Below are 12281 nucleotides of genomic sequence, written 5' to 3'. Positions count from 1 at the left end.
TTCATTCTTCGTCGACTCGAACTATTGTTATTCATCGATTTTCTCGATCCATTCATTTCTAATTTTTATTCTATTAGATCTCAATCATTTGCCCTCGTTACTTTATTCGTATACGTGAAAAGGATAAAGAGATATTTAGAGAAAGAAAAAAAAAGAAAGAAAGAAAGAAAGAAAGAAAGAAAGAAAGAAGATAATGGAGAAGATACATAATTTACCGTTGGAAAAGAGCTATTATGTTCATTTGTCAAACGACAAAACAATCGATCGATCAGATAATCTTTCTCTTTTTCCTTCTCTCTCTCTCTCTCTCTCTCTCTCTTTCTCTTTTTTTCGTTGTCCTTCTCCTATCACGAGGAACGATCTCTTTATTATTATAATATTTCTCTTTTAAGCTGCTCTTCTTATTAATCGGATTAAATCGTTCTTCGTTCGAGACGGGCACGATACAAATCATATTCCCCTTTGGGACAACTTTTCTTCTCTCCTTTAGGAACCTTTTTCTTACCAGAAAGTTCACGGCGGAGACCGAAATCGTGCAACATCTTCTCTAACGGTTCTCGTAAATCGACCCCACCACTCCCCCGCCTCTTCCCTCCCCCCTCCTTCTCTCTATCCCCTCACCCTCAAGCAAAAACCACTACCAATCGAGAGTAAATCCTCTTAGGGTGGAGCTGAGAATAGCGTAGTTGGGCGGTGAACGTATTGTTATCATAACGATAACTGGCGACATATGTAAATCGTTGGAAATTAATTTAGCAGAAGTTTCTTCCCCCTTCCTATGATCATTCTCCCTTTCTCTCTCTCTCTCTCTCTCTCTCTCTCTCTATCTATCTATCTCTCTATCTCCCTCTACCTTTATCTCAATCTTTCTTCCTTCTCTTTCATTCGAATATCCTTCTTCTACGCTTTCTAACCGGAAAGTGGAATCCCCAATGAGGAAAAGCGGAATATAAGGAAAGGAAACGTAAGAGGAGGAAATAAAGTATGGTGGCCCACTTCCTTCGAAGAACGTACGGAACGAAGGGAAACGAATCGAGCGGAGTAAGGCGAGACTCCACTGAGTTAAACTCATCTCCGTCCTAGTTTCTATCTTTTTTCTATAGCAGCATTCTATCTACCTTTTACCCGGTCTCTCTTTTTCTTTCTATCTCATCGTACTACCGACCAACCGACCGAACGACCGACCAAACGACCGAACGACCGAACGACCGAACGACCGACCGGCCGACCAAACGACCGGTCCGACCTATGAAACTGTAACTTCAACTCTGGATGAATTCTACACTCCATCCGTTTCTACCAGAGAGATTTCTATCCTATTCGAGAGTCCTCGTTTTATTAACGATCTTACGAATAATTGATAATTCGAAGAAATATCGCAGGCTGTGCGTATGATTACGAATATAGTTTCCCCGTTCGCGGGTAAAAAGTAGGAAATTCATGGAAGGTATTTCTAAAATATTCATTGCTCGAATGCAGTTAATAATGAAAATAAAATAGATTCTAGCTGGTGAAAGAACGAGAAGAAAGCTGGGAAGAAAAAATGAGATAGATAAAGAGAGAGAGAGAGAGAGAGAGAGAGAGAGAGAGAAGGGGGGCAGAGAAAGAAAGAGAGAGATAAGTTCTTTAATGTTCCTTTAACTTAAAGGTATCGATCGATTCGTATAGAAACGTATTATCCATCTATTACTTATTCGATGCATAAACTTTAGGAAGGTGAATTAACTTGTCTCGTTCCATACGGAACATAACATCTAATGGCATAAAAGTTTCTCGTTACATAGTCGAATAATTTGCATAACACGATCGTCGACGGGATATTTCGTAGCGGCGGATCAAAGAACTTGAATCATTCTCAAAGGGGAAAAGAGGACTACGCGAGAGTCATCGGTAGTGCTTGTTGACAGATCGTTCGCGGTCTTATTCTCGTTAATTCCTCGAGCGCGTTATTACGTCGGCCTCGCCGTAAGCAACCGACATATGCCACGTCCTGACCACGATCAGGTGGAACAGGTTACCCGAGCCCAACTCTTCACGAAAGAGAAAGATAAAGAAAAAGAAAAAGAAAGAGAAGAGAAAAGAAGAACGAAGACTGAACGGAGGCAAGGATGCGGTTCTCTGTTCACCTTCTTACGCTCCTCCTTGGTGTTTACCGCCTTTCTATATGGTATCTTTCCATCTTCGATGTCTTATAGCTCTCTCTCGAGAGAGAGAGAGTCGGCGTGGCGGCACGACGAGAGTGCAAGCAGACTTCTAAGCAACCGATCGGGACGCGATGGAATCCATGCTCCTAGCTTTTTTTGCTCTCTCTCTCTCTCTCTCTCTCTCTCTCTCTCTTTCTCTTTCTTTCTCTCTGTCTTTATCTCTCTTTTCGTCTTTCTATGTTCTTCTTCTTTTTTCTTTCTACATTCTATGATGTCCTTCTCCGTCAATATTCTTTCCTAGTCACATTTTCCTTTCGCATTTTCGCGGTTTTCCGTCTTTTCTTGCATTACTACGTTCAATGAAAGGAAAAGAAAAAAAGAAAAAGAAAAACAGAAAGTCGAATAGAAAAGGAAGGTGTCCTCCAATAACGTTTTCTTTCTCTCTAAGCACTTCGGTCGGATTAGCCTTTAACGAAATTCCTTTCGAAGAAAGCGTGAACCCTGCCACACTATACTGTCTAAATTCCCATACAACTGATTTGATTGGGAAATTATCGGTCAGTAACCGATGTGAATTCGTACGTTCCATTTAGGAAATTTCGTTCATCCAAGGATTCCCTTTTGGTAAAAAGCTAAAAAAGAAAGAAAATAGAAAAGAAGAAGATAGGGGAAGCAGAAAAAAAAGAAGGAAAAAAGAAAAGAAAAGAAAAGAAATAGAATAAGAAAAAAAAATAAGGATGAAAGAGAGAAAGATAGAAACCAAGAGGGTATTTCGGTTAGCAGAGGAGTCTCTTTGCTTGCCTACAGCGTTCGCTTTGGAGTCTGGATATCTACCTTCTTCTCAGTAGATCGCGGCATCCCATCGCGAAACATATGGATAAACTGGTTTCTTGCGCGTCCTGGCGAGTGGCAAGAGAGGTAGTGGGAAAGGAGAAAGAGGGGGAGGGTAAGGGCAAGGCGAGACCACTCGACACGCATCGAGAGTGCAAGAATCGAGAGAGAAAGAGAGAGAGAAAGAGAGAGAGAGAGAGAGAAAGAGAGAGAAAGAGAGACAAACAGAGAGAAAGAGAGAGAGAGTGAGAGAGAGAGAGAGAGATAAGAAAGAAAAGGACGGCAATAATTCGAAGAGGAAAAGAACTATCCGTGCTTCTCTCGCAGCGCTCTCTTCTACGCGAAGAAAAGCAAGTCGCGTTGCAACGGCAGACCGATAGAATAGCCGAGGTGGGTGATGTTGGTTCCGTTGCTCTCTTACACGTTCCCGCGTTAGGTTGCTTGATCCTACCGCGGTCAGGTACCTTCACACGCGTCTTCTCTCTCTCTCTCTCTCTCTCTCTCTCTCTCTCTCTTCCTTTCTCTTTCTCTCTGTCTCTGTCTTTCCTTCTTCATTCAATGGCTTCAGGCACGTATGTCGTGTTTTTCCAGAAGGAGCGATTGGAGCCGGCAGATCGTAGTTACTACGCCAAAGACATGATCGTACTCTTATTCTTTCGTACCCTCGCTTTTCACAGATGCCGATAGCTGGAGAGAGCCCGTCCTTCGGTTTACCGTCTAGTTTTTCTCCAACGTCAACGATGGTCGATTGGGAATAGTATCCGAGGTCGATGCCGCGCGTGTTCGATCGATGACATGTTCGAACTCACGTTCCATTCCTACTACTACTACCACTACTACTACTACTACTACTACTACTACTATTACTACTACTACTACTACTACTACTACTACTACTAACGTTTTATCTGGAAGCGAGATAGTCAGATAAAAGGGAGTAGCCGATCTGTAAAACATTTGCCAACGTTCTGCTTTATAAAGCTCTATCTATACGTATTTTATCTGATGTAAAGCATCGGACCGAAGGTGAGTTCGAGAGTGAGAAAATCTCTCTTTGATCGGCATCGCGAATGCCTCGGGCATCGATTAACAAAACGCCTGCGAACGAATTCTTTTCGACGTTTTAACGGAATTAATTGCTTTTCGACACGGCCAGCGAATTAACAGGGAGGTATTCGGCTTTTTGTCCTCAACGGAAGCTCGTAAATCGATCAAACGTCGAATTCAGGATGTCCACCGTGCGTGCTCCGTGCGTGTTCCGGTTAGTCGATCGACTCTTTGCGAATCAATTTACTAATCCCTCGAAAGAGTCTCGCGTATTTACACGAAGTAGCGAGAGAAGCTAGAACTCTTACGCACTCTTTCTCTCTCTCTCTCTCTCTCTTTCTTTCTCTCTCTTTTTCTTTTTCTCTTTCTCTTTCTTTTGCTCTCGAAATCGACAAGAACATCGAATCTCGCGAGAAATTTTAATTCGTCCATTCGACTCAACCGTCTCTTTCTTTTATCCGGACTTCTTGATCGCACCTGCAAGAATCCCGTCCCTTTTTGCAAGAACGAAATCGCGTGTCGACGATTAGAAGAAAGGAGATTCCGACTCTTCTTCGAAATCTCGAGAATTAATTGCGTTCCATCGTCGCGCCTTCGAATTTAACGCAATTAATTAAGTTTCACTGGACAAGAAAGGGAAGAAAGAGAGAAATGGTATAGAAGGACGAAGCGTCTCTCGTAAATCGATCAAACTCACGAAATCGGTTGGCGTTCCCATAGTCCGTGCCCACGATAGCTGAATTCGGTGTATAAGTAAATAAGAGCACCCGGGGGAGAGTAATGGTGGTGACAGGAATAGGTGTGTGTGCGTGTGTGTGTGGAAGAAGGGGGTAGGTGGATTAAAAGAAGAAAGAAGGTACGTGGAAGCTTCTCCAGGAGTTGGCGGGCTTACCTCGTCGTAAATATAAGCGTGTTTCGCACATTAGTCGAATTAATTAAATGCTAATTATGATCGGGCAGTGGCACGACGTGCATACTGATAGTTGAACGCGCGCGTTCTTAGCGTGCGCCATTCCTGCATATATACTTACATATATACATATATGTATATATATATATACTTGTACATACTATATATGCGTTCGAACGATGCATGCCTTGCATCTTATTAAGTCTTGCATGGGAAGACCAAAGCACCTTTCTCGGCCCTCTTCTTTTCGAACGTTCACGCGCATTGTACACGCGCGAATCGACGTGGAATTTCGCACGCGAGTTGTCGTGTCGTTCTCGCCACCCTACCCCACCCCACCCCACCCCATCTCACCCCACCCCGACCCTCACCCCACTTTCCGCACGAAAATAAAATCTTATTTTTAAGGACGATCGGATCATGATCGTCCCGTGAGTTCGATCGTAAATCGTAAATCGCGATAATATGGGAAGTATTAACGACGTATTAAAATGGATAAAAGGTCATCGTACCAGAATTAGAGCGGAATCGTCGTGTGTGCGTACGATTTCGTTATCTAGATGGTTGTTATCCGATCGTGACAACGTCGAGAGACCGTCGGTGCCCGTACACGAGTACGCAAAAACATGAACTCATGCACGCATGCACGTATGAGGTTTGATATTAAACGATACACAGATTCCAGAAGCGACAATTACTCGGGTGCGTGCACTCGTCACGTAATCGGGCTCGAATCTACTCACAGTGATGTCATTCGTTTCAACGAATCTAATCAAAAGTGGTATAGTATATATTAAAGGATCTACATAATACGTATCTACACATATCTCGTACTCGATATCGTACCTATCGTAATATCTTTCGTATAACGACAAAAAATACAAAGCCCTTACAAAATTTTCGAAGCGTCAGCCGTCGAAGTGTAGTTCGCGTTTCGACGTCAGAGCTGATATTCTACCGTTAGCACGATCGAACAAAGCGAATCCCGACCGTGTAATGAAACCTGTCGTAAAAATCGTATAACCGATATGAGAGAATAGGACGTCCGTGTTCCTTCTTTCGATCGGTCGTAATATGGGAGGATAGAGGATATAGGGGATGAACAGAGAGCGTTCGTTCGAAACGTTGGAACGTCCGTTACGCTCGAGGGCGGCCAGAAAATTTCGCGCGAATAAATCGGACAAATTTTTGGGTTCACCGCCGTTGGAAGACCACGAAACCAGCGAAATTTCGATGAAACAAAAAAGAAAAAAAAAAAAGAGCAGAAAGAAGAAAAAAGAAAAAAGAAACAGTCTCGCGAATCTTGCAAAATGGTCTCAGATTACAGAGTGCGTATCATTTACGACGTTACATTTCTCATTTTTCGTTTTATTCGATCGTGTAATTCACGATACTTCGATTCGATCCACAAACGAACCGAGTTAGAAAAGTCGGAAGAAATGATTGGAAGGCATCTGATATTATATTATGCTCTCAGCTATATCGTGAGAGAAAGTATCGACCGTCGTACGGCGAGACGCGAGACGCATCTTCGTTCGAAGTGACCGCTGAATATGCTTTGAGAAACGTAAGAAGAGAAAGAGAGAGAGAGAGAGAGAGAGAGAGAGAGAGAGAAAGTGAGAGAGAGAGAGAGAGACAGAGAGATAGAGAAAGAAAGAGAGATAGACTATTCTCTCGCAAAATTTATGCGTAGCACCATGCAATTATCTGCCTCGAAGTGCACTTAACGACTTCGACGTACGAATAAACTCGCGGCGAACTACGAATGGCTGTTCGACTATCGCTTCGCCATACTAGGAACAAACGATACAGGTACCTGTATTTATCTCCTGCTTCCTTCGTCGTAATGCACGCTCTTTAATCAGCCCCGCGTGTTTCTCTCGAGTATCGAAGCGCGGCTTCGTCCCTTTTAACCCAAGCTTCTTAACATTTTTCTCGCCGGTTCTAATCCTAAATTTTAACGTGACTTGCCAATATATTGGAGATCTCTCTCTCTCTCTCTCTCTCTCTCTTTCTCTCTATCTCTCTCTATCGGCTTTCCATAGAACGAAGAAAACGAATGTAATTATGTCGATGCGCCTTGCAAATTTACACATTCCATACGCCAAGAATTTTTCTCCCTTACGTAATAATTTCAAATCCCATCGTAGAGGTCGATTTTCTATGAGAAAATATATTGTTTTGAGATATCTTCGTATAGTACTAGACGTAGAATCAACTTTTATCGTATTCGGAAGTCTAAAGGATGAAAACTCGAAGGAAAGACGAAAAACTCGGTCGAATCATTTGTACGGATATGTAACTTTGAAAGTTATACTATAGAAGATATAATGAGACTGTGGGAATTTTATTCAAGTTGTGTCAATGGTGAAGCAAAGACGAGCGAATTTTACGATAGAAATTTTGATTTTTCTTCGGAAAAGGAAAACCAAAGGAGAACGATGATAAAAAGGATATTAAGTTAAAGAAGTTACGAAAGTTTTGATCGATCAAATATTTTCTTTGCAAATTGTATCATACGTAAGGTAATTTAAAAAATAAGAAAGAAAAAGAAAAAGGAAAAAGATAAAAGTGTAATGAAAGATAATTATTGATATATTTCAAACGTTAAAAGTATTATTTTATTAATAATGAAATAAATTAAAACATTAATTATGATAACGATAAATAAAATTCTAAAACTATTTCGAAGTTCGTTCATTAGCTAGTCGATCAAGAAATTTATCAAGTTCTCGTCGACTCGACCTTGTCGAGTCGATCAACGTCGACGTTCGACAGGTTGCTCTGTGTGAAATCGTTGATCGTGCAAAGTGTATAGCGTTAATGGAACGGTTCGTTTACGTGGTTTGCACCTAATCCGTCGATCGTGCTTCATTATCGTAGAGGCTGTTGCGCGTCCTATCAAAGGACCTTTTATTAAAATGGTTCGAACGAAAGCGACGTGAAAACGCTTGTTCGGTATGATGCGCATGGCGAAACTAGGAGATGGGAAAACTCGTAGTACCTGTAGATACCTGTACATATATATATATATATATATATATATATATATATATATACGTATATATATATATGTATACGCATATTACCTACATGCATGAATTGCCACATACACATGATATACGTTTGTGTTTTCGTATAGGTTGATAGGTGGAAGTATATATCTCGTCGTAGTTGTATCCGTCACTATCCACGGTATCCACATGAAACAAACCACCATCGCTCTCAATACTGCGTTCCCCTCTGATCGTGGTGTTCGTCGTGGTGTAAGCCGAGAGATTTTTGATCGTGCCCATCGTTCCTGACCCTAAATTAACTTCAAACATCGCGTGGTTCGTCATGCCAGCAATATATATATATATACATATATGTATATATATATATATGCGTGTGTGTATGTGTGTACATATACTTGTATCGATTCTTCCTGTAGGAAAGGACACATCTTGAATGTTTAACGCGCGCACTCCAAACGGCGGACATTGCATTAAAGTGGATTGTGTTTAGTCTAGGCCAGATCGTTCGGCGTAAATCGTTCGGTGCTATAAAAATCGCGTATACATTGAATTCGTGTAAAAGTTCGATTTCCGATAAACCGCGTATCCAGTGGAATACGAAATTCGCTTGGGGTCCCGGGCCGTATGTACTTTCCGTAATAGTATCGATTGGCGGTGGAAAAGAGGGTTGAGGTGGTATAGAGTCAGAGTAGAAGGGAGTCGTTATCGCTTTTCGATATTTCCTCGTACTCTTCGCGATCGTTTAAAACGCACCACTCTTCGCAGTCTTCCGATGTATCTGACCAACATGCATACCTATGTACTTACATACCTACACGTTTATTATTATTATTATAACATCGTTATTTTTTCTCATAAGGATCGTGAGATACAATCGTAATTTGGAAGTATGATGAATGATCTAACGAAGTATCCGCTTCGTAGTGTTCCCAATGATTCACGATTTCTATTATGTTTTATCCTGATTTCTCACCTTAGTTGTTCGCGAGACATATGGAGAGGAGGGTAGGATTGAAAATCAAGCTAAATGTTTCTAGCGGATATCCATTATTCATGCCTGTGGACGTGTCCGCGGTGAACAAAAGTTGTTCGCTTATCAAGAATGAAGGAAAAAAAAAAAAAAAAAAAGAACTATCGTCCTTAACGAGCACAGTTTTTCTTTCAATATTCATAACGATGCGTTGCTGAAATATGCGGTGCTAACTTTAGAAAATATCCTTCCTTCTTCCCTTATAATTTTATCATCGTCCCTTACGTAAGATCGAGGAATCAAAAGACTAAGGATACCTCTAAGACGCTCGCGGTTATTTTCATGAAAGGAGAAACGGGTAGGTAAGGGAAAAGAGTGCCAAGGAAGCTATGGAGGGTTGATTCTTGCACGAAAAAAAGAAAGTACGAGGAAGGAGATAGTCGCCCCGCTGTTGTTCGCCGTTCTTGGAGCTCAAACTGTTGCGAAAGCACAAAGCTTCTTTATTTCCGCATTTTTCTTCCGTTCCGCTTCAACCGGAAAAGCAATCATCCTTTTCCCTTTCCTTCGGTTCTTTTCATCGCTACGTTGCCTCTCTTTCTCCTTCCACTTTCTTCTCTTCTCTTGTTCTTACTTGACTTCTTCTTTTCGTTCATCTTACTAAGAGAGACGGAGCGTTCGAATAAACGGAAAAACAAATGATTATTCTTGAACTCTAGAAAACTCAAAGGTGTCGTTTGTCTTTCCTCTTTCAAGTCTCTAAATGATAATAATTAATGTCGTTAGATATGTACGGGATTCATCACTTGGAAGCACATTAACGAGAGAATTGCGTGAAATTGTTAGAACGCCATTTTTCAGAGTGACATTTGTAATAAAGAAACGAATACTCCTTTATGCTTTTTCAATGTTTAATGCTTTTTTAAAAAGGATTCCAAGGGTGTTTGTCCTTGTTCTTCTCTTATATCGCTTTATACCGACTTTCACGAAACTTAGAGAAAGAAAGATAGAAAGAAAGAAAGAAAGAAAGAAAGAAAGAAAGAAAGGAAAAACTTATTTCACGACAAAGGACGATCAATCTTAATCGCGATAATTTTTCCTTTATTTTTTTTTTTTCTCTTTTTTCTCTTTGCCGTTGAATGTGGACTTGGCGATGATTCAAAAATCGTAGCTCGTTCGTACCAAAACTTATAGCGCACACGTGTGAAAGTGTGTTGCACGCGAGAAAGAGTGGATTCCGTTCTGTCTCTTTCGTGTACATATGAGGCATATATATCGTAGCTACATAGGACATACAAACATACATGCATACATGCATACATGCATATATACATCAAACATATATACATCAAACATACATACATACAAACATACATACAAACATATGTATATATGTGTACATACAGAAATACAGAAACGGGAGTCGCGCATGAACCGCAGTAACTCGTAATAGAGTCGCTTGCGGCGAGTCGCAGTTACCTGCGCGCCTCGTTAATTCAGGCGTCCGATGCTCGTGCAACGAGAGCGAGCGACACCGGTTCGTTCATCCAGCAGCTTTCGAGATAGTTTTCCCAGAGTGCTGGACCTCGAAAGAGAGAAAAAAAAAAAGAAAAAAGAAAAAAGAAAAAAGAAAAAAAAGGAAGAAAAAGGAAAAACCAAATTCCTCTATGAAAATCCGTAACGGGGACTTTTCGAGTTTATATCGGCACGCGTTATATTGGTATTCCATGTGACGTGCTATCCTTTTCAAAGGATATAGAGGATTTTTTTTGATCGCCTGGTACAAACGGTACTCACCGGTAACGTGACGAAAGAGAAAGAGGTAGAGATAGATACAGAGAGAAAAAGAGATAGATAGAGAGAGAGAGAGAGACAGAGAGAGAGAGAGAGAGAGAGAGAGAGAAAGAGCGAGAGAGGCGTCGAACGTGTATGGATCTTTGTTTTTTTCGTAAAAAAACGATTTTTCTAACGGGAGAATTGCATTCGAATAGATCCGTGGCTTAATCTAAATGCACTTTCCAAGCACAACTGAAGGAGAAAAGAGAAAGAAGGAAGAGAGAAGAGTTGGAAGGGATAGCGTAACCTTCTCCTTTAATTTAACGCCGACGTATCGCGATCTATGGTTATGGAAAGTCGAAGATAATGGAGAATTTATAGAAGACGTTCTTCGCGCGGGCAACGGCCCTCCACCGAGTTATACGGCGCATACGTGTAAATCTTCGAAGCTTAGCCGCTGCCAAAGCGTAAGAAACGAGCCGAAGAAGGAGGAGAATGAGAAGCGCCAAGAGACGCGTATAATGATTTATCTCAAACTGATTTCCTTGGCTAAGCGAGAGAGTAATTAACGATCGCACCGCTAGAAACGAGATTTATCTTCGGCGCGTTCAAACCGAACTCGACTTTCGAGAATCTCGTACGCGTTCGATCGTTCTAACGATCCATGTATATATACGTATACACGTGTACGTACGTCTATCAACGATGATCATTCAACACTATCGTCAATATTGAGTTAGTCTTTCCAATATCTTGATAATAATATAAATATCCGATACGAACGATTAAATGGATCATCTTATAATTGTGGACACGTGTATCCTTTCGTATAATCAAATCACGTTTCTTTTGAATTTCAAACTGAAGAAGTATGAATCAATTATTATAACGACAATTGAGAATAGATTCGATTCATTCGACGAACCTTTTTTCATTGAAATTTTGTTAATCGATCGATTAAAGCTGAGTGAAAAGTTAAAAAATAATCAAAGCAAACAAGTCGTCGTTAAAAAATATTCGAATGGTTTACACGTGGCGAGAAATACGAAATAAATAAAAAAGAAAAAAGAAAAAAAGAAAAAAAGAAAAGAGAATAAAAGAGTCCAGAAAGGAAGGAATAAAATGGTGGAAAAAAAAAAATATATATATATATATATACGTATGTATATAGATATAACTGAAGCGCTTGTATTTCACATGCAAAATCCTGCTGCCGCCGGCAGACGAAGCCCGAATTATTTTTGTCAGGGCGGAGAGTGACAAAGTGAGATCACTCAGGATCCACCTGCAATTAGGAACAACGATAACGCGTTGCCAGCGGGCTTTTTAATTTATCCCCAAACGACGCGAAGCCGCATACTGTCGAGCTAAACCGTCGTCCTCGAATCACGGAACAGTTGCTCGTAAATCTGTTTCAAATAAATGTTGCCTCGTTCGTAATCTAAATAGAACAATATCTTCAAGTAGATAGAAGCAACAACCATCTGGAACTCTGTGGTGGTCTCATATTGTAAAAACAGAACTACGAAGTACAGTTACCTTCGTTATATCCTTACCATCCTAGTAACAGTAATTAAAATCTCATTTGT

This window comes from Vespa crabro, chromosome 10 (assembly GCF_910589235.1).
Source record: "Vespa crabro chromosome 10, iyVesCrab1.2, whole genome shotgun sequence".
Taxonomy (NCBI): Eukaryota; Metazoa; Arthropoda; class Insecta; order Hymenoptera; family Vespidae; genus Vespa; species Vespa crabro.
This window is presented reverse-complemented; position numbering follows the sequence as displayed.